This window comes from Saimiri boliviensis, chromosome 4, assembly GCF_048565385.1.
Source record: "Saimiri boliviensis isolate mSaiBol1 chromosome 4, mSaiBol1.pri, whole genome shotgun sequence".
In the NCBI taxonomy this organism is placed as follows: domain Eukaryota; kingdom Metazoa; phylum Chordata; class Mammalia; order Primates; family Cebidae; genus Saimiri; species Saimiri boliviensis.
Window position 1 is genome coordinate 15,835,010 of NC_133452.1, and position 22,388 is coordinate 15,857,397.

The following is a 22,388-nucleotide window of genomic DNA, read 5'->3' on the forward strand; positions in this document are numbered from 1 at the left end:
TTTGGCATGATTTGTTAAGCAGTGAAAGGTAACTAATGCACATGCTGATATTTTAGCTACCACGTTTGGAAGCTTGCATTGGTCATGATCCCATTTCTAATGATTTAGTTCCTTTGCTTTGAGAGCAGAATATAAATATAGTGAGACTGTATTCATTTCCCAAGAAGGTATAGAGAAACAAGAAGCTGGTGTGTTGACAGGGGAGACTGGGAGGACAGGAGTGTGTTTGTAATGAGATCGTAATGAGATGGAGTATTTCTAACTTTCAACCTGTCATTCTCCTTTTCCAGTGTAGGAAAGAAAAGTTTTGAAGTCAGAGACTCTTCTATGTGTACTGCAAAAGATGGCAGGCTTAGACTTATTTTTATCTTAAAATAATTTTTACAAATGTATCTGTACCCTCTGTTTATAGAGCATTAGGAGCAATTTGGAAAGGAGGAAAGAGGGAAATTTGAAGGAAGATTGAACCTAAAGAGGTTCAAGGTTCTCACCCAAACATGCTGAGAATGACTCTGCAAATCATCTCACCCTCCACTGTAAATGAACAGCCTTGCCTCCAAAACAAGAAAGCAGAGCCTTGTACCGTTTCACACACGTGCTCTGCAAATGAATACACCACGTAGTGCTTAGTGATGAATGAAGTCAGGCAGATGGGGTGTGCTTGCCTTTCATGAACTGTGTCCTGGATATGGCATCAAGGAAGGGCTTGATAACAATGAGAAGGAAGAACAATAGGATTGAGGAAGTGGAGATGACACTTCCTCTTCTTTCGAAAGAGCTTTACTCTCTGATCAGCTTCAAATGTTAGTTCTGGGTTGACGGCGCCTCCAGAGCTGAGGCTGCTTTGAGTAGAATCCTCAAGCTTAGCCTCAGAGTACTATGAGTTTTCGGATTCCAGGAATAAAAAGACCACTCTTGGATTTACTCTCTTTGTATTGCATGTAAGTAACATCACTTTTTGGCTGATGTGTGAGAGGTAATTGCTTGACATATCAAGATGGCAAAGCAATGGATACTCTAGCGCTTTCCTTAGAGTAGTGAGGTAGGACGTGTGGCTTTGGGGATATGATATTCGCTCAACTCTCTGTAATCTGGGAAACCAGGTGCTAAAGATTCTCTAATTCTGTGAAAACTTTGGAGGAGGAGAGAGGTGTGTACTCCCTCTGCTTTTCTTTTTCTTAAATGGGTGGTCTTGATAGGTGTTTGGACCGCAGACCATGGGTTTGATTTAGAAAAGCACAATTCAGCATGTGTTTGGGTCCTGAGGAGTTCATTTGGAGAAGCGCTCTGTGGCCGCCCTCTTTCGAGAAAGTGTGTTCTTTGTGGGGGAGTTTCCTTTGCATGGAGGCAGCTTGAGGGGATTTTACACTTTGATGAAGGTCTCAGGCTCAACAAAATATCTCTGGTATGAAAATGAAAGCTAGGTGTTGTTGGTTCAGAGGCTTTTAGTAAGAGTGTATGGGGCACTTGATTTTTCTTTGCTGGGGTATATGTGAAAGAATTTAATTATAGGACTCAGAATTATAACCCACTGAAGCATCTTTGACTACAGCAGTGACTTTATTAGTCTTGAGTGGCCTATGTGTTCCTAGTGCTGTCCTTGACGTTGTATAGTAGGAGTACATAAAGTCTAATTTCTATCCAGTTATTTATTTTATGTAGAAAATAGAAGCAGAGGGCTGAGCATGATGGTTCACGCCTGTAATCTAAGTACTTTGGGTGATCAAGGTGAGAGGATCACTTGAGGTCCGGAGTTTGAGACCAGCCTGGGGGCAACATAAGACCTCATCTCCATGGGGGAAAAAAAAAAGAAAAGGAAAATAGCAATAGAAGGCTGGGCACAGTGGCTCAGCCTGTAATCCCAGCACTCTGTGAGGGTGAGGCGGGTAGATCACCTGAGGTCAGGAGTTCGAGACCAGCCTGGCCAACATGGTGAAACCCTTTCTCTACTAAAGTCACAAAAATTAGCTGGGCATGACAGCATGTTCCTGTATCCCAGCTACTTGGGAGGCTGAGGCAGGAGAATTGCTTGAACCCAGGAAGTGGAGGTTGTAGTGAGCCGAGATCGTGTCACTGCACTCCAGCCTGAGTGACAGAGCAAGACTCTGTCTCAAAAAAACAAACGAACAAACAAAAATGAAATAGAAAATAGAAACAGAAAGAACACACGTTTTTTTTCTGCTCACATCATGCAAGCAAGGAGGAAAAGGTAAGTTTGTAAGTTTGTGTATGTGTTGATGAGCTCATTCTTTAATTTACCTTTTAATTTCCTTCCATTTCTCTCTTTATAAATCAAGTGTCTTTTCTGGAGTGGGTCCATGCATGAACTATTTCAGGCAAACTGTGTTAAGCAAATATACATCATCAGAGTATGGAAATAGGAAGTTCTTTCCTGCGGTAGTTTGCTGTGGCAATAAGAGATAAGAAATTACTTCATGACTATTGCCTGAGACTTTCCTTTTGACTCGTGTATCCTTTTGAACAGCTCACTTCTGCTTTCCATCGAGCTTGGAGGCTCTGCAGTGGGAGCTCATCATTGAAGTCCAGGTTGACAATTTGCAAGTAGGTCTAATGTGGCAAATGGGGTGTGTGTGTGTGTGTGAAGAAAAATACTAAAAATCAAGCTTTTAAGTCCTCTAGAGAATCCTGCAAATGGAGAGGTTACTTGTGCTCCCAAGTGCTCAGAACAGTTCCTGCTCTCGGGAATATTTGTTGAATGAGTGAATAACTGGGATAATTCATTAAATGAATGTGGAGCAACAGAGGAAAGCCATTGCTTTATCTCTGTTGCTCAGGCACTTTAAAAAGTGAAGATAAAGTCCAGGCGTGGTGGCTCACATCTGTAATCCCAGCACTTTGGAAGGTCAAGATGGGCAGATCACAAAATCAGGGGTTCGAGACCAGCCTGACCAACATGGTGAAACTCCTTCTCTACTAAAAGTACAAAAATTATCCGGGTGTGGTGGCACATGCCTGTAATCCCAGCTACTCTGGAGGCTGAGGCAGGAGAATCGCTTGAACCTGCGAGGTGGAGGTTGCAGTGAGCTGAGATTGCACCATTGCACTCCAGCCTTGATGACAGAGTGAGACTCTGTCTCAAAAAAAAAAAAAAAAAAAAAAAAAGTGAAGGTTAGAAAAGGTCAGAGTGAAGGAAGAAAGGAGAATATGAAGGTGTGGAATAAAGAAAGAGTGTGTAGAACAGAGATCAGAAAGAATGTCTAGGTCAGGAAAGTGAAAGGGGTGGCAATACATGGTGGTAGAGGTGGAGGTGGAGGTGAAGGGAGTGGTGTTGGAAATGATTGTGGTATGGGAGGTGATGGTGGAGATGACGGTGGAGATGGTAGAGGTAGTTGTGGAGGCAGTGGTGGAGGTAGTAATGGAGATGGTAGAAATGGTGGATGGAGTGGCAGAAGTGATGGTGAAAGTGATGATAGAGATGGTGGAGGTGGTTGTGGAGGAGCTGGTGGAGGTGGTAGTGGAGATGGCAGAAGTGATGGCAGACATGGTGGGGGTGGTTGAGGAGGTGATGGTGCAGATGGTGGAGATGGTGTTTGGAGGTGAGGGTGGTAGAGGTGATGGTGGAGGTAATCACGGGAAAATCAATATAATTTGGCCAAGAGAAAACACAGTCTGGGGGTCAGACATATCTTTTCAAACTCTATGTCTCTCAACCTATAAAGTGGTGACTATAAGATACTGACTTTTTGGGTGGTTCTGTGAGGGTTAAAAATATGATTGCAGACTGAGGTGGCAGCTGGCCAGGTGAGGAGGGTGGTTGCCAGCTCGGCACGGGTAGGGCAGAGGCAAAAAAAAAAAAAAAAGATTGCATTAAATGGCACTTATCAATATCAGTTTTCAAGTTGCCACGGCCACACAAATATTTAATCACTTTTATCTTTTCTTCTTTATGCTTTGTGGTATTTTCTAAATTTTGTAAAATGAAAGTGAGTTTTTAAAAGAATCATTAATTTAAAATAAAATTACAAGCCTAGTTATCAGAATGGTTAAACTCATGGTGGTATATAAGGAAATTTCATCAATAAAATAATATTTTATAGAAATATTCTCATGATGTAATGCTAAGTCAAAAAGGCAGGAAGATAACTTTTTCAACTATGTAAAAATACTGCAGAGAAGCAAGATTTGGGTGAAATGTGTTAGAATGTTAATTTATGAATAGTAGGCTTATGGCTCAGGGTTTTTCTTTGTACTTTGTACTCTATAATTTTTCCCCAGATTTTTCATTAGTGAAACATACCTGAACTATTTTAATGATTGAAAAGAAAACAAATGTTGAAAGAAAATAAATAGGCTGGGTGTGGTGGCTCACACCTGTAAACCCAGCACTTTGGGAGGCTGAGGCAGGTAGATCACCTGAGGTTAGGAGTTCAAAACCAGCCTGGCCAACGTGGCAAAACCCTGTCTCTATTAAAAATACAAAAATTAGCTGGGTGTGGTGGCAGGCGCCTGTAATCCCAGCTACTGCAGAGGCTGGGGCATTAGAATCACTTGAATCTGGGAGGCGGAAGTTGCAGTGAGCTGAGATCATGCCATTGCACTCCAGCCTGGGCAATGTTGAGTGAGACTCCATCTCAAAAAAAAGAGAAAGAAAGAAAAAGAAAAATGAACAAAAATTTAACCCCCCTTAAATCTTCCACCAACAGGACAATAAAAGCACTCTTTTAGGCATAGTGTGCTAGTTTGTGGTTCGTTGCAGCCTAATAAATGACACTTAAAATTTATGTTATTGGCTGGGCGTGGTGACTCACACCTGTAATCCTAACATTTTGGGAGGCTGAAGCAGGTGGATCACCTAAGATTAGGAGTTTGAGACTAGCCTGACCAACATGGTGAAACTCTGTCTCTACTAAAAATACAAAAATTAGCCACGTGTGGTGGCACATGCCTGTAATCCCAGTACTCAGGAAGCTGAGGCAGGAGAATCGCTTTAACCCAGGTGTCGGTGGTTGCAGTGAGTTGAGATCAAGCCACTGCACTCCAGCCTAGGTGACAGAGCAAGATTCCATCTCAAAAAAAAAAAAAAAAAAAAAAAAAGGAAGAAAAGAAAAAGAAAGTTTATGTTATTTACTCTTTGTAGGGGAATCCCCTTTAAGAGTAAGACTGGGGCAGAATCATGTGTCAACTCTGAAGTAAGAAAAAGGAAACATGGTCCCACTGGGTCTCGCCGGTCTGATTAATTCCTAGAATGACATGAAAATGGGTTATTTTCTCTGGATGATTTAAAACTGCATCTAAATCTGAGTTCGATGATTTCCTAGCAAATTCAATAGTCCATTCATCAGTTATTCCTTCTAAACTAAATTTAGATCTCCTAGTATGAGAGTAATTCATTTTTTAGGGAATGTTGCCATATCTCTATCATCTTGGTATGTATAGGGAGAGGTCATGAAAACATTCTTGTAGAGTCACAGATTATTTTGTAGAGTCAATAATTATTATTCCAGTTGTTAGAATCTTGACCCTGCCCCCTCACAGTGCCAGCAGGTCACCATGGAGTCCCTTATCAGAGACTTAACCAAAATAAAATATTTTGGCTTGTAGGGAAATTGAAAAGGATCTTCTCTCTGTCTTAGAAACAATCTTTGTCTTAGGAAGGAGGGATAGTTGGCCTCTCAGACTGACACAGGGATTGAAATAGAAGCAGCTGAAAAGTGATAAGTGAGCCAGCTTATACTCACCCCAAAAGTATTAGGACGTGGATGAGTCTTTCAAAGGAAGTCTGAATAGAAATGACTAGATTATCAAGGAAAACTAGTTCAAATTAGAAATGAAAGAATTAATCAAACAAACAAACAAAAACCCAGCAGGCAATAGGCAGTTGAAATAGAAATAGCAGCATGACAGGATTCCCAACAGAGTCTATAGCATCTTCTGAATATTTCATATGTGGAGTGCTGAATAAAAACCAGTGATACCACTGAATGCTTGCTACGTTCCAGCACTGTGATCTGCACTTTTATTTTTACCTTTTACTTTACATTTACAGTTAGTTACATTTACGTTTACGATTTCTTTTTTTCTTCTTCAACTTTTATTTTAAGTTCCAGGATACATGTGCAGGATGTGCAGGTTTGTTACATAGGTCAATGTGCGCCATGGGGGTTTTCTGCATAGATCAACCTATCACGTAAGAATTCAGCCCAGCATCCATTAGCTATTCTTCCTGATGCTCTCTCTCTCTCCCTCCAACCCCCACAGGCCTCAGTGTGTGATGTTCCCCTCCCTGTGTCCATGTGTTTTCATTGTTCAGCTCCCACTTGTAAGTGAGAACATGCGGTATTTGGTTTTCCTGTTCCTGCATTAGTTTGCTGAGGATAATGGCTTCCAGCTCTATCCATGTCCCTGCAAAGGACATCATCTCATTCCTTTTTATGCTATTTCAGCCACTTCTAAAAATAGTTCTGGGAAATAGTACTATTGTTATCTTCATGAAACTGAAGCTTAGACAGGTCAAGTACCCTGCCTCAAACCACCACAATCATCAGGGGAGAGGGATTCAAACCCAGAGCTTTGCATCTCTGAGCCTGTGATCTAACTGCCATTCTATACATTACATTGTTTTCATGTATGCTAAAGTTTTTGTTACAGAAGTAGTGATTTGAGACCAAGAATTAAGAGATGAAGGGTGAGTCTGAGCAGAGCACATTTGCTCTACTTTGAAATCGCCCAAGTGAAATTCTTTTCGGCTTCCTTAGTGAGGAGCAGTGGAAGGGAATTGTTCTCTTTTCCAGGGAACTGCCTGTGCCTTGACATGATTGCACAACCATGGTTGTCTTCTTAGGCAGTCAGGTGATAGCATGTAGGAAATGCTTCCAGCCAGCAGGGACCAAAAGGGGTCTCGGGGGACCTCAGATCCATCCCTGGGTAGTTCACAACCACAGTCGAGATATGTGACTGTTCTGTCACCACAAGGATCCCGCATGCTACTTTTCACAACAATACCCAATCTAATTAAAAAATATCCAGTTTCCATTTTGAGTATGATTGGACCCATATTGATGGGGCTTTCTATTATGCTCAGCTTTTTAGTGGGAATGCCACCGATCAAAAGTGTCCTGCCTGTGGTATATCATAGTTTTGTGCTACAAGCAAGCATTTAAATTTTTCATGCTTGAATTTTCTCATCTATAAAAGTTGAGATAAAACTACCGAACCAGAGCAGATGTAGCGGCTGATGCCTGTAATCCTAGCACTTTGGGAAGCTGAGGTGGGAGGATTGCTTGAGGCCAGCAGTCAAAGATCAGGCTGGGCAATATAGTAAGATCCCATCTCTACAAAAATAAAAAATGTGGCCAGGTGTGGTGATATGTGCCTGTAGTCCCAGCTACACAGGAGACTGAGGCAGAATGGTCTCTTGAGCCTAGGAATTTGAAGTTGCTGTGAGTTATAATTGTGCCACTGCTGTAGAGCCTGGGCAGCAGAGTGAAAAAAAACAAAACACTAACCAATTGCTTTGATTTATGGGCCAAAGGAAAGTAAGTGTATATACTTCGAAGAAAACAAAAGTATTATAAACCAACAGAGCCCTTCTAAGAAACTAATGTAGAAGGTAAGGAATGAAAGTAATTTTAAGCGCTAGTAACAAACTCATCTATATTGCTGGCAATCACTTCTAAGGACAAATTAAACATGACTCATTTCTATGAAGTTAACTTGTGGCGTTTGGCATCAAACAGAAGAGTCACTTTATCATTGAATGGGAGTGAATAAAAACGCTACACAATGAGACATTTGCAAAATGAAAATCAGGCTATTGTGAAATCCAGAAAAGGGCTTCCTTTCATAAATGGAGTCTAGATAGTGATTCCAAATTATTATGGCAATTTGGTTACTTCCTAGATATGGAACATTAGTGTCTATTTGGGCAGGGGGATAATTACTTACCTCAGTTTATAGTGAAAGAAAAGTTCAAATATTCTGAATAGGAAAATGATGCAATGTGATGGAACTTTGATCCAAATGGAATCTAAGGTTGCAATCTCGGTGTACAGCAGGTGAAAACTTCTCAATAAATGGATGTTAGATCATTTTAATGGTTCATCTATAATTGTTGATCACTTTGATCCATAAATTTAGTCTGGTACCGGCATAAGTACTTTAATGACAGCATAAATAGCCAGGATTTTCAGCATATTCTTGAGTTTCTTTACAACATAAAAATCTCTTAAATCTCCTTTTGAGCAGGATTTGAATTACTCTAATTCCTATGACATGATTATCCCTAGCAAGACAACATTCTTTTAAGAGGTAAACATCATTATAGGAAGCTAATTCATTTAATCTGGGCAAAACTAAAAATATCTTTTTTCTCCTTCTCTTAATTGATCCATATTTAATTTTCTTTAGACTTGTTAGTTTTATATCATCTTTTTCTAAATATGCAATAGAAATCTGTGACTGAAGAGGCTTTTTTCAAATTTGGACAGAGTAGAAGTTCTTTTTTTCCTGACTATTGTGAAGGAAACTGCATTCTTGGTAGTTTTATGCACTGATCTCTAATGCCAGAGAGGAATAGAACATTGAACTACATATAGGCAAATGTACATATATTAATAGAGACTGAACCTTAGTCTAAAACAGGAAAATAGTTCAGGCACAGTGGCTCATGCCTGTAATCCCAGCACTTTAAGAGGCTGAGGTATGGGGATCACTTGAAGTCAGGAATTTGACCCACTACTTTTGGAGGCTGAGGTGGGAAGATCACTTGAGCTCAGGAGTTTGAGATCCGACCAAGCAACATACAGCAAGACCTCATCTGTACTTAAAAAAAAAAAAAAAAAATTAGCTGAGTATGGTAGAGAGTGCCTGTAGTCCCAGCTACTCAGGAGGTGGAGGCAGGAGGATCACTTGAGTCTGGGAGACCGAGGTTGCAGTAATGGATGATCACACCAGAGTTTTCCTGCCAGGGTGACCGAGAGTGATCCTGTGTCAAAAAAGAAAGAAAGAAAGAGAGAGAGAGAGAGGGAGAGAAGATAAAAGAGAAAAATATAAACCTCTGAGAAAGGAAAAAAGATGAAACCAACTCAGAACACTTCCCAGGAGGCTTAATTTAATATTCTTCACTCCTATAGAATGTAATTCTGTGTAAAGTGTCACAGCTTATCCAAAGAAGAGCTGCACTTATACAAAGTTGTGTTTTAACAGAAAACCTTTAATTATTTGAAAAACTAAGCAAAAGGCTATAAACATGAAAACCATACGTTTTAGGCTACTTGTTTATGATCATTCTGTTTGGATAGCTCAGACTACAGCACACTATTGGGTAAATCTGTAATAGTTTTATGGACTGATGAGAATATATATAATCTCATCAATTTCTTGAACATACTTGAAGATTCTGCTATTCTAACAAAATTAAATGATTGCAGCAGGAACATTGCATTTGTTTACTGGGAGTACAAGTCATTTGTAACAACTTTGTTCTTTCCACCAATTAAAACCCTAAAGCAAATGATATTAAAGGCCTTATTTTCTGGTTCCTTGTTAAGCCACAAATCCCAACTCTTTTCCATCCTGACAAACAATAGTCAAAGAGTTGTTCTTATTAGTGATTGTGAATGCTAACCATACAATATGATCAGAACCCACTTATGAATATTCAACATTCACCAAATACTTACTGAGTACCTAATGTTTTCCATGTAATGGGCCAGGTATTTCATTTCAGTTAAATGGACAAGATCACTTTTGAAATTCCCCTGGAATCATGTGAATTAGTATCGTGTCTTGGTTAGACTCAATTATAGCCAGTCTATCAAAGAGAATCGTCTGAACTTGAACTCTCTTGGTCAAATACGGTCACAGTTTCCAGCTAGAGCTGGATTTTTTACTCTGGAACACAGCTACCAGCATTTTCTGCACTTGAAGTTTCAACTTGATTAATCAACCAGAGCAGCTTTTGTGTAGGTAATGGGGACTTGAGGGAGGGACTGCTGAGCAAGGTTTGAGCCAGGCACTTGAGTACTATTTAGTTCTATTTTGTGAACATTCACAAACATTCCAAAGTTATGTACAAATTGGTTGCCTTGAGAGGAACGCTGGAGTCCCAGATATTCTAAGCTGAGAAGCCAGCACGGGGAGAGTCACCAAGTCACCAAAACACAGTAAGTGGGTTGAGCAGTGAAGACGCAGCAACTCCTGATTGCTTTGAAGTGACTTTGCTTTCAAGCTGGCGTTAGCTGTAGTGACAGGATCCTAGACATGGGGTGTAGTAGCTTCTACCGTACATTGTATGCTCCTTGTGTTCTGTGTATTGGGAGCAAGTTAGCAAGCAATCCTCCCGTCAATCTGAATGGACTTCAGGCATTGAGTACCAAACCACCCCTACTTTCAATAAGCTCATGTTTCTTATCATCGCGGAGGTGGCCTTTTGCCAATGGATGGATGCTCCTGGCCCACGAAACATTCTAGACAGTGCCTGGGACTTTCTAGGCCATAGGAGCCATTGAGGTGAGCATTACAGCAAGGCAGAAAATAGAGTCCCACAGGACCCCTTGTTTCTATCGGTTGGTGCATAAGTAGTTTTTAGTGGCAAAACCTGCAACTACTTTTGCACCAACCTAACAATTACAGCTCCTCCAACAGGCCACCCAGGGCTTCCCCAGCCCCAGTGGCTGTGTGACAAAGGGTGGTAACATGTACTGTCCTCTTGCTGTCTGCAAGGGATGGTGTAAAGGCTTTATATTCATTACCTAATTTTTAAATCAAATAGCTCTAGGAGGTGCTGTTATTATTAACTAATTCCCTTTTTCTGATGAGAAAACACAGGTTCAGAGAACTTCAAACCTGGCTTCAGGTTTCCTTATAGGAATATATATGTGTGTGTATGTGTGTGTGTGTGTGTGTGTGTGTGTGTGTGTGTATGTGTGTGTATGTGTGTGTGTATGTATGTGTGTATATACACACATACACACACACATGTTCCTATAAGGAACCTGTATACACACATACACACACACACACACACACACACACACACACACACACATATTTCCTTAAAGGAATACACACTCATATTCCTATAAGGAAAAGAATACTACATGCTACATAATTTCTTCTTTTTGGATAAGGTTGCTTTGTGCTCATCCACCTTTCTCTTCATCCCTGGAGCTGAGAATGTGTATAATCCAACTCCAGTGAGGCCAGAGGAAGCTTGTTGAGGTGGATAATAATTTTAGGAGTGCTTAGCACAGATTTTCCTGAGTCTCGAGGAAAATCTCATTCCCAAAGACATTTCCAGATTAAAGCTGAGAAGAGTTGGGGTTGAGGTTGACGGAGCATTCATTTCTACGAATTTAGATTGAAAAGGGGGAGGAAACAGAGATTAAAACATAGAAAGGTAGATTTTTGAGAGGATGTGCTTGGATAGGGATACAGTCTGGCTCTGTGTCCCCACCCAAATCTCATCTGGAATTGCAATCCAAATTATAATCCCCACGTGTTGAGGGAGGGAACTTGTGGGAGGTAATTAGATTATGGGGGCGGTTCCTCATGCTGTTCTCATGATTGCGAGTGAGTTCTCACGAGATCTGATGGTTTCATAAGGGGCTTTCCTCTCCTTTGCTCTGCACTTCTCTCTCATGCTGCCATGTGAAGAAGGACATGTTTGCTTCCCCTTCCATCACGATTATAAGTTTTTTGAGGCCACCACGGCCATGCAGAACTGTGAGTCAATTAAACTTCTTTCCTTTATAAATTACCGACCTCAGATATTTCTTCATAGCAGCATGAGAATGAACTAATACAGAGAGTCTACCCATTCTTTCTAATTATAAGACCAGAAAAAGTTCCTCAATAAAAGAAAAGATTAGTATATGCTAAACTAGAAAAAAGGAGGGAAGAAATAATTTCTTTAGGCGAACACTTTGAATTCAACCTCTAGTAAAATTTGTTATCAACTTTCTTGCTATTTATAGCTTAAATTTTTTAAAAAAATTATTTTTCCTTAGTACACATAGAATGCATTTTATTGCCAATGATACAGATAAGCAAGAAGCAGATAAATACTTTTCATGATCCTATAACTTTGAAATAATTATAGTTAACATTTTGGTGTAAAATCTTCAATGTTTTTGATTTTTAAAAATATACATTTGAGGCCAGGTGCAGTGGCTCACACCTGTATCCCAGCACTTTGGGACACTGAGGTGGGCAGAGGACATGAGCTCAGGAGTTTGAGAACAGCCTGGGAAACATGGTGAAATCCTGTCTCTACCAAAAAGTATACAAAACATTAGTCAGGTGTGGTGGTGTGTGCCTGTGGTTTCAGCTACTTGGGAGGCAGAAGTGGGAAGATTGCTTGAGCCTGGAAGGTGGAGGTTGCACCACTACACTCCAATCTGAGTGACAGAGTGAGGCCCCCATCTCAAAAAAAGTGTGTGTTTTTTATCTTTTTACAAAAAAAAGATAAAAATGTATTTTCATTTATTAAAATCATATTCCTAACACATTATATATTTTAGATATAATAACTTACCATTTAGGGGTAAAGTAGCCAAAAGTTTTGAATGGATAAGTGAAGAGATTTCTTTCTTTATGATAGCTGACCATAGGAAAGCTCAGATATTCAGAATTAGCAAATACTGTGAAGAATTGACAATCTAACAAGTTTTCGACCAAAAAAATGATCGCAGTCATGTAAAACAAAAGAAAGAAGAGGTTAATGAAAGAGCAAAAAGTGGCTGAGGCATGTTTTGGGAGGTGTCAAGCAGGTGGCAACAGCTCCCTTTTGGAAAGAAGATTATTCTCAATTGGATTGCATTTATTTACAACTTTATTTGGGTGCCTGGTGGTACTGGAGGCTTAGCAGGGCTCTAATCTCCAAGTGTTTTTAAGCTTGTCAGTATCATCACATGTACAAAATTTTTGAGTTATCTGACTGTGAGAAAGATGTCTTATGCCTAGAATTTCTGTTCAGTCCCTTGAGACATTCATCCCGATTCAAATATTTGTGTAAAATTTTTTCTGTATTAGGCACTGTGAAGAATACAAATATTAGAAAATAATAGTTACTACAAATATCTTACTAATTCACAGTGACAACAAAACACACACACTAAACACTAAACAAAAGAACTGGCCGGGCACAGTGGCTCACACCTGTAATCCCAGCACTTTGGGAGGCTGAGGTGGGTGGATCACCTGAGGTCAGGAATTTGAGACCAGCTTAGACAACATGGTGAAACCCCATCTGTACAAAAAATAATAAAATTAGCTGGGTGTGGCGGCATACACCTGTGGTCCCAGCTACTTGGAAGGCTGAGTCGCTTGAACCCAGGAAGCGGAGATTGTGCCATTGCACGCCAGCCTGGGCGACAGAGTGAGACCCTGTCTCAAAAAAGAACAAAAAAAATGGCCCAAAGTGACATGTGATTGTCATGGTGAACAGTGTAGAGAATCAGTAGGCTAAAAGTTTAGAAAGAATGTGATCCAGGAGCCTGTGATTGTAGAGAAAGAAGTTGAATAGTTCTTTTCTGAAAGAATTTCTGTTCTGTTCAGAAAAAAGAGAGAAGTTTCAGGTGCGGGGAGAAGGGAGAGATGACCATGAAAGTCAGGAGGAAAAGCAGGCTCAGAGCTCTCCCCTGGCGCCATCTGTAATGGTGGTTGGTATTTGTGCTCCAGCATATTGGGCACTCCTATAATGGGAAGAATCCTGGACCACAAGAGGGGAGATCTTTATGTCACCAGTGGTTAAATAAGTGAACATGGGGTTCTTTTCTTCATGTCTTAGTTTCTCCATTTGTGAAATGGGTAGCTTCATATCTTTACATGCCCCAAAGTCATTGGAGTCTCCATGAGATAATGTGTGTGAATAATATTTTTCAGTTGAAAAATGAGATCTAAGTATCTTTGATGATAATGCTTTACTGGATATACAGACGGAAGAAAAGCACAAAACCAGGGCACGAAAGGACAGTGAAGTAGTCATGACATGGATATCGCTCCTATGAGTGGAGGAACACCAGGGCTCTTGTCTCACGTGGATTAGATAAAATGACACAGACACACGTGGAGTGGTTTCAAGGAGCAGATAGTTTAATAGGCAAGAAAGAAGGGAGAAGAAAGAAAGAAGCAGCTCCCCTGTACAGACAGGAGGAGGGGGCTCCAAAGACAAGAGAGGAGACCCTGAGTGCAGTGGACATCAGCCAGTTTTATGAGGAGGCGGAAGGAGGTAGGAAGAGGAATGGTTATGTTCTTTTGAGACTTTAGTCAGTGCCCAGAAATCTACATTTTACATGGGACAAGGTGAATAATTAAGGGAAAAAAAGGAGTAAAGGAATAATCAATTATGGGGAGTGAAGGAAGAATCAATTATGCCGAGATCTTTGGGTAAGTGGAGGAATGATTGATCTTGTCTTGTCTTTGTTCTGTACCTGGGAAAATAAATGGCATTATTGGTGTGGAATCAAACAGACTTCAGGTTTAGGAGCTAGACATACGCTGCAGACCTAAAATGTAATTGGCATGCCCTTGTTTATGGGAGGCCAACAAAGAATTTCCTTCTCAATGATCTGTGGGAGCAGTCCTTGGGAGATGCCTGAGGCCTTTTGCCTTGCTGTCAGGGTCTGGCTAATGCATGCCAGTAACAGCTGTTCATTTGGAAAAGGGTGTTGCTGGATGCAACCTCCATGCTTAACCTCTTGGACATCAGGAGTTTGGGAGTCCTGAGATATTTAAATGTTCCTTTACATTATCAATGCAAATGGGTAGTAGCTAGAGCTCAGGCAGCAGTCTGAGGCTTACGCATCACATTCCTCTTTGGTGAAGCCATGCAGACATTATAAATTACTAAAGTGTAATATAATCAACTCAGAATGAGTGGTGGAATGAAGAACACATCCACACAATCTATAAAGGTTCATTCCAACTTTAGTGTTTGAATAATTTCTTCTCTAATCACTTAATAGATTCCACAATTAGTTTTATCTTCCCTGATACATTGAACCTTCCAGTGGTCACAGGAAGAAAAGCCGAAAGGAGGACGAAAGATGAAAAAGGAGAAAGCTTGGGAAATTCACACACTCTATTAAAGGATCCGGAACTGATTTAGGCTGGCAAACTTCCTGCCTGTTTTGCTTGTTGCATCAATATTCAGACTGCTCTCAAAGGCTCCATTTTAGCCAGATCTAGGATCTTTCTCATGCTAATCTTTCTGGATTCAGCATTCCTTTCAATATCAATCATAACCTCCATCCCCAAATGATCCCTTCTGTAGGCATCAATCCCCAGGGCTTTCAGCCTGGTGACTTGTATTCCATCTCTCTCAAAGCTTTTCTTTTAATTATGGGCTCTTATTTGATTTAGTTCTTGGCACCCTGTCTTGCTATCCTTAGTGTGGAAGGCTAGTATCTTGGGCCGCCAAAATGACTAAGCTAAAAGGAAAACTCAAATGGAAACTGCTTAGGGCAAACCTGCCTCCCAGTCTATTCAAAGTTATTCCTCTGCTCACTGCAATGAATGCATATCTGATGACCTCCTTTGAAAAGGCTAGTCAGCAACTCAAAAGAATGCAGCAGCTTATTTCTCACCTATCAGTGACCTGGAAGCCCCCTCTCCACTTTGAGTCTTCCTGCTTTTGCTTCAAGTTGTTCGGCCTTTCAGACCTAACCAATTTTACTTCTTACAGATAGATATATATATGTATATATATATATATATATATATATATATATATATATATTTATTTATTTTTTGAGAAGGAGTCTTGCTCTGTCGCCAGGCTTGAGTGCAGTGGTGAGATCTTGGCTCACTGCACCCTCCACCTCTGGGGTTCAAGTGAGTCCTCTGCCTCAGCCTCCCGAGCAGCTGGGACTACAGGTGTGCACCACCACACCCAGCCTTTTTTTTTTTAATTTTAGTAGAGACGGGGTTTCACGTTTTTGCCCAGTCTAGTCTCAAACCCCTGACCTCAGGTGATCTGCCCACCTTGGCCTCCCAAAGTGCTGGGATTACTTCTTACATATTTTAATTGATGTCTCATGTCTCTCTAAAATGTATAAAATCAGCTGGGCATGGTGGCTCAAGCCTGTAATCCCAGCACTTTGGGAGGCCGAGGCAGACAGATCACCTGAGGTCAGGAGTTTGAGACCAGACTGGGCAGTATGGCAAAACCCCATCTCTACTAAATATAAAAAAATTAGCAGGGCATTGGTGGTGCACGCCTATAATCCCAGCTACTAGGGAGGAGCCATGGTCCACAGTGACTTTAAACAAGTGCCCCTAGGAAAAGGGGTGGTATTGTGGTACGTCACTGAAGTCCTCTACTCATGTCTTTCTGGGCCTGATCACTTGTGCGTACGGCACAAAGCTTAGACTGCTCTGAGCTAGTTTTCGTCTCACATTATATAGCACTGATGTCCTTAGGTCAAAATAGCTTTGTTTCTTAATCTTTTTTTTTCCCTAGGTAACCTGGTTCCTCTCGCCTCCCACTCCTCTCCAGTAAATAATGGAAATTTGACTGTGGCCAAATCTCTTTCCTCTTTGCCGAGCCTCTTTTTCCCATAATAACTCACATACACTGGCTAATTCAGCTGCTGAGGCCTGGCCTCTTTACCTGCCCCGTAGCTCGTGTCTTGTCTCCTGGTATAAAAGAGAGACTCAGAGATTCCTTTGCTTATTTGAATGTCATTGCATGGTCTGGGACTGTGAGTAACTGTGGTAAAGATTCAGGGTTAGCAATCTTTTTACTATTCAGATATTTCCATGAAAGGCCGTCCCCATTTCTCTTGGAAAAACAAGAAGTTTCTTAAATTCACGCTCAGTGTCTACAGCTAAAGAATGGGCAGAGTAGGAAGCTGTTTCCTCCAAAGTCTTTTCCTAGTCTTTTTACTTCTGTGTTTGCTCTATTTTGAGAATGAAATCTCCTTCTAAGTCATAAATGCCTGTTGGCATGGAACGTCTGAGCTCTGGCTGTTTTGTAATTTATTGAGTGTATCTGTGAGCATTTTTTCTTTTTTATTGATATATAATATTTGTACATATTTATGGGTTACATATGATATTTTATTACATGTGTAGAATGTTTAAGGATCAAGTCGAGGTACTTAGGGTGTCCATTACTTCCAGTATTTATCATTTCTATGTGGTGGGAACATTTCTAGTCTTCTCTTATAGCTGTTTTGAAATACATAATACAGTGTTGTTAACTATAGTCACTGTACTCTGCTATCGAATATTAGACTTATTCTTTCTAGGCCAAGCGTGGTGGCTCACACCGATAATCTCAGCACTTTGGGAGATTGAGGTGGGAGAATCATCTGAGCTCAGGAGTTCAAGACCAGCCTCAACATAGTAGGATCTCACCCCAACAAAAAATTTTTAAAACTTAGCTGGGCATGGTGGCACACGCTTGTAGTCTCAGCTACTTGGGAGTCTGAGGCAGGCAGATGGCTTGATTGGGAAGTCAAGGCTGCAGTAAGCTGTAATTACGCAGCTACACTTCTGCCTGGGTAATAGCGTGAGACCTTGTTCTCGAAAAAAAAGAGAACTTTTTCCTCCTATCTAACTGTATGTTTGTATCCATTGACCCAATCTTTTTTCATCCTCCCAACACATACACCCTTCCCAGACACTGGTGGCTATCATTCCACTCTCTACCTACATGAGATCAACTTGTTAGCTCCCATATGTGAGTGAGAACATGTGGTATTTGTTTTTCTATGCCTGGCTTATTTCACTTAACATAATTACCTTCGGTTCCATCCATGTTGCTGCAAATGACATGACTTCATTCTTCTTTATGGCCACATGGTATTTCTTTTCTTTTTTTTTTTTTTTTCTTGTAACAAACATCTGTTTATTTTTATTGCTCAATAGTCCATTGTATGGATATACTACAATTTGTTTATTCATTCACTTATTGGTGGGAATTTGTTTTATTTCCAATTTTAAGCTATTACAGATAAAATCGCTATGAACATTTGTACAAAAGTCATTGTATGTACAAAAGTGAGCCAGTCTCATAACCTGGTCTCTAAACAAATAAATAAATTGATAAAAATTAACCAATATAATAAAATAATTTTTAAAAACCGCAAAGTCATTATATATACACATGTTTTCATTTCCTTTGGGGCAAATACCTTGAAGAAGAATATGATAGGTAGATGCTTTTTTAAAGAAACTGCCAAACTCCTTTCCAAAAAGATTGTTCCATTTTACATTCTCACCAGCAATATATGAGAATTCCAGTTTCTCTATATCCTTACTAACTTTTATTTTTATTTTGGGCATTCTAATGAGATGGGAACAGTACTTTATTGTGGTTTTTATTTGCATTTCCCTAGTGACTGATGATGCTGAGCCTCTTTTCATGTGCTTATTTCCATCCATGCATCTTCTTTGGTGACGTATCTGTTCAAACTTTTTGCCTTTAAAAAACGCATCATACATCTTCTTCTTATAGAGTTGTTTTCTTTAAGGATAGCTCTTTGCCCTGACATAGAGTTACACACGTCCTCCTTTGTCAGATGTTATATGGGTACATTTTAGCAAATATTTTCTCCCAGTCTTTGGCTTTTCATTTTTTTAACAGTGTTTTCAAAGAGCCAAAGTTTTTTTTTTTAATTTTGATGAAGTCCAATTTTTATTTTATTTTATTTTATTTTATTTTATTGCATTTTAGGTTTCGGGGTACATGTGATGAACATGCAAGATTGTTGCATAGGTACACACATGGCAGTGTGGTTTGCTGCCTTCCGTCCCCTCACCTGTATCTGTCATTTCTCCCCATGCTATCTCTTCCCACTTCCCCACCCCCCGCCCCTCCCCCATTTCCCCCCAACGGACCCCAGTGTGTAGTGCTCCCCTCCCTGTGTCCTTGTGTTCTCATTGTTCAGCACCCGCCTATGAGTGAGAATATACGGTGTTTGATTTTCTGCTCTTGTGTCAGTTTGCTGAGAATGATGGTTTCCAGGTTCATCCATGTCCCTACAAAGGACGTGAACTCATCCTTTTTGATGGCTGCGTAATATTCCATGGTGTATATGTACCACATTTTCCCTATCCAGTCTATCATCGTTGGGCAGTTGGGTTGGTTCCAGGTCTTTGCTATTGTAAACAGTGCTGCAATGAACATTCGTGTGCACGTGTCCTTGTAGTAGAATGATTTATAATCCTTTGGATATATACCCAGTAATGGGATTGCTGGGTCAAATGGGATTTCTATTTTTAGGTCCTTGAGGAATCGCCACACTGTCTTCCACAATGGTTGAACTAATTTACATTCCCACCAACAGTGTAGAAGTGTTCCTATTTCTCCACATCCTCTCCAGCATCTGTTGTTTCCCGATTTTTTAATGATGGCCATTCTAACTGGTGTGAGATGGTATCTCAATGTGGTTTTGATTTGCATTTCTCTAATGACCAGTGATGATGAGCATTTTTTCATATGTTTGTTGGCCTCCCGTATGTCTTCTTTTGTAAAGTACCTGTTCATGTCCTTTGCCCATTTTTGAATGGGCTTGTTTGTTTTTTTCTTGTAGATCTGCTTTAGTTCTTTGTAAATTCTGGATATCAGCCCCTTGTCAGATGGGTAGGCTGCAAAAATTTTTTCCCATTCTGTTGGTTGCCGATTCACTCTACTGACTGTTTCTTTTGCCGTGCAGAAGCTGTGGAGTTTGATTAGGTCCCATTTGTCTATTTTGGCTTTTGTTGCCATTGCTTTTGGCGTTTTGGTCATGAAGTCCTTGCCTACACCTATGTCCTGAATGGTTTTGCCTAGATTTTCTTCTAAGGTTTTTATGGTGTTAGGTCTGATGTTTAAGTCTTTAATCCATCTGGAGTTAATTTTGGTGTAAGGTGTCAGGAAGGGGTCCTGTTTCTGCTTTCTGCACATGGCTAGCCAGTTTTCCCAACACCATTTATTAAACAGGGAGTCCTTTCCCCATTGCTTGTTTTTGTCAGGTTTGTCGAAGATCAGATGGTTGTGGGTATGTTGTTTTTCCTGTGAGGCCTCTGTTCTGTTCCATTGGTCTATATCTCTGTTTCGGTACCAGTACCATGCTGTTTTGATTACTGTAGCCTTGTAGTATAGTTTGAAGTCCGGTAGTGTGATGCCTCCTGCTTTGTTCTTTTTGCTTAGAGTTGACTTGGCTATGCGGGCTCTCTTTTGGTTCCATATGAAGTTTAAGGTGTTTTTTTCCAGTTCTGTGAAGAAGGTCATTGGTAGCTTGATGGGAATAGCGTTGAATCTGTAAATTACTTTGGGCAGTATGGCCATTTTCACAATGTTGATTCTTCCTAACCATGAACATGGAATGTTTCTCCATCTGTTTGTATCCTCTCTTATTTCATTGAGCAATGGCTTGTAGTTCTCCTTGAAGAGGTCCTTTACGTTCCTTGTTAGTTGTATTCCTAGGTACTTTATTCTCTTTGTAGCAATTGTGAATGGCAGTTCGTTCTTGATTTGGCTCTCTTGATGCCTATTACTGGTGTACAGGAATGCTTGTGATTTTTGCACATTGATTTTGTATCCTGAGACTTTGCTGAAGTTGTTTATCAGTTTCAGGAGATTTTGGGCTGAGATGATGGGGTCTTCCAGATATACAATCATGTCATCTGCAAATAGAGACAATTTGATTTCCTCCTTTCCAATTTGAATACCCTTTATTTCTTTTTCTTGCCTGATTGCTCTGGCTAGAACTTCCAGTACTATATTGAATAGGAGTGGTGAGAGAGGGCATCCTTGTCTAGTGCGAGATTTCAAAGGGAATGCTTCCAGTTTTTGCCCATTCAGTATGATATTGGCTGTTGGTTTGTCGTAAATAGCTTTTATTGTTTTGAGATACGTTCCATCAATACCTAGTTTATTGAGGGTTTTTAGCATAAAGGGTTGTTGAATTTTGTCAAAAGCCTTCTCTGCGTCAATTGAGATAATCATGTGGTTTTTGTCTTTGGTTCTGTTTATGTGGTGAATTACGTTTATGGACTTGCGTATGTTGAACCAGCCTTGCATCCCCGGGATGAATCCTACTTGATCATGGTGGATGAGCTTTTTGATATGCTGTTGCAATCGGTTTGCCAGTATTTTATTGAAGATTTTTGCATCTATGTTCATCATGGATATTGGCCTGAAATTGTCTTTTCTTGTTGAGTCTCTGCCGGGTTTTGGTATCAGGATGATGTTTGTCTCGTAAAAAGATTTGGGAAGGATTCCCTCTTTTTGGATTGTCTGGAATAGTTTCAGAAGGAATGGTATCAGCTCCTCTTTGTATGTCTGGTAGAATTCCGCTGTGAACCCATCTGGACCTGGGCTTTTTTTGGGTGGTAGGCTCTTTATTGCTGCCTCGACTTCAGACCATGTTATTGGTCTATTCAGGGTTTCGGCTTCTTCCAGGTTTAGGCTTGGGAGGGTGCAGGTGTCCAGGAATTTATCCATTTCTTCCAGGTTTACTAATTTATGTGCATAGAGTTGTTTGTAATAATCTCTGATGATGGTTTGGATTTCTGTGGAATCTGTGGTGATATCCCCTTTATCATTTTTTATTGCATCAATTTGGTTATTCTCTCTTTTCTTTTTTATTAATCTGGCTAGTGGTCTGTCTATTTTGTTGATCTTTTCAAAAAACCAGCTCCTGGATTTATTGATTTTTTGAAGAGTTTTTTGTGTCTCTATTTCCTTCAGTTCTGCTCTGATCTTAGATATTTCCTGTCTTCTGCTAGGTTTTGAGTTTTTTTGATCTTGCTCCTCTAGCTCTTTCAATTTTGATGATAGGGTGTCAATTTTTGACCTCTCCTTTCTTCTCATCTGGGCACTCATTGCTATATATTTTCCTCTAGAGACTGCTTTAAATGTGTCCCAGAGATTCTGGTATGTTGTGTCTTCGTTCTCATTGGTTTCTAAGAACATCTTTATTTCTGCCTTCATTTCATTGTTTATCCAGTCAACATTCAAGAGCAAGTTGTTCAGTTTCCATGAAGCTGTGTGATTCTGAATTAGTTTCTGCATTCTGAGTTCTAACTCGATTGCACTGTGGTCTGAGAGACTGTTTGTTATGATTTCTGTTCTTTTGCATTTGCTCAGGAGTGATTTACTGCAAATTATGTGGTCAATTTTATAGTAGGTGTGATGTGGTGCTGAGAAGAATGTATATTCTGTGGATTTGGGGTGGAGAGTTCTGTAAATGTCTATTAGGTTTGCTTGTTCCAGGTCTGAGTTCAGGTCCTGGATATCCTTGTTGATTTTCTGTCTGGATGATCTGTCTAATATTGACAGTGGGGTGTTAAAGTCTCCCACTATTATTGTGTGGGAGTCTAAGTCTCTTTGTAGGTCATTGAGAACTTGCCTTATGTATCTGGGTGCGTATATATTTAGGATCGTTAGCTCTTCTTGTTGCAGTGATCCTTTTACCATTATGTAATGTCCTTCT

The 22,388-nt window shown here is 40.2% G+C and overlaps 1 protein-coding gene across 5 annotated transcripts in view; it reads left to right on the plus strand.

Annotated features, from left to right (window-relative positions):
- Positions 1–624: 624 nt before the first annotated feature.
- Positions 625–22,388, plus strand: part of IPCEF1 (interaction protein for cytohesin exchange factors 1) — a 202,049-nt gene continuing 180,285 nt past the window's right edge. For 2 of the 5 annotated variants that reach the window (XR_012517151.1, XM_074397235.1), the window contains exon 1: positions 625–2,562. The gene's annotated coding sequence lies outside the window, so the exon portion shown is untranslated. The remainder of the gene's footprint in view (positions 2,563–22,388) is intronic. The other 3 variants (XM_074397234.1, XM_074397236.1, XM_074397233.1) reach the window with 2 other exon arrangements.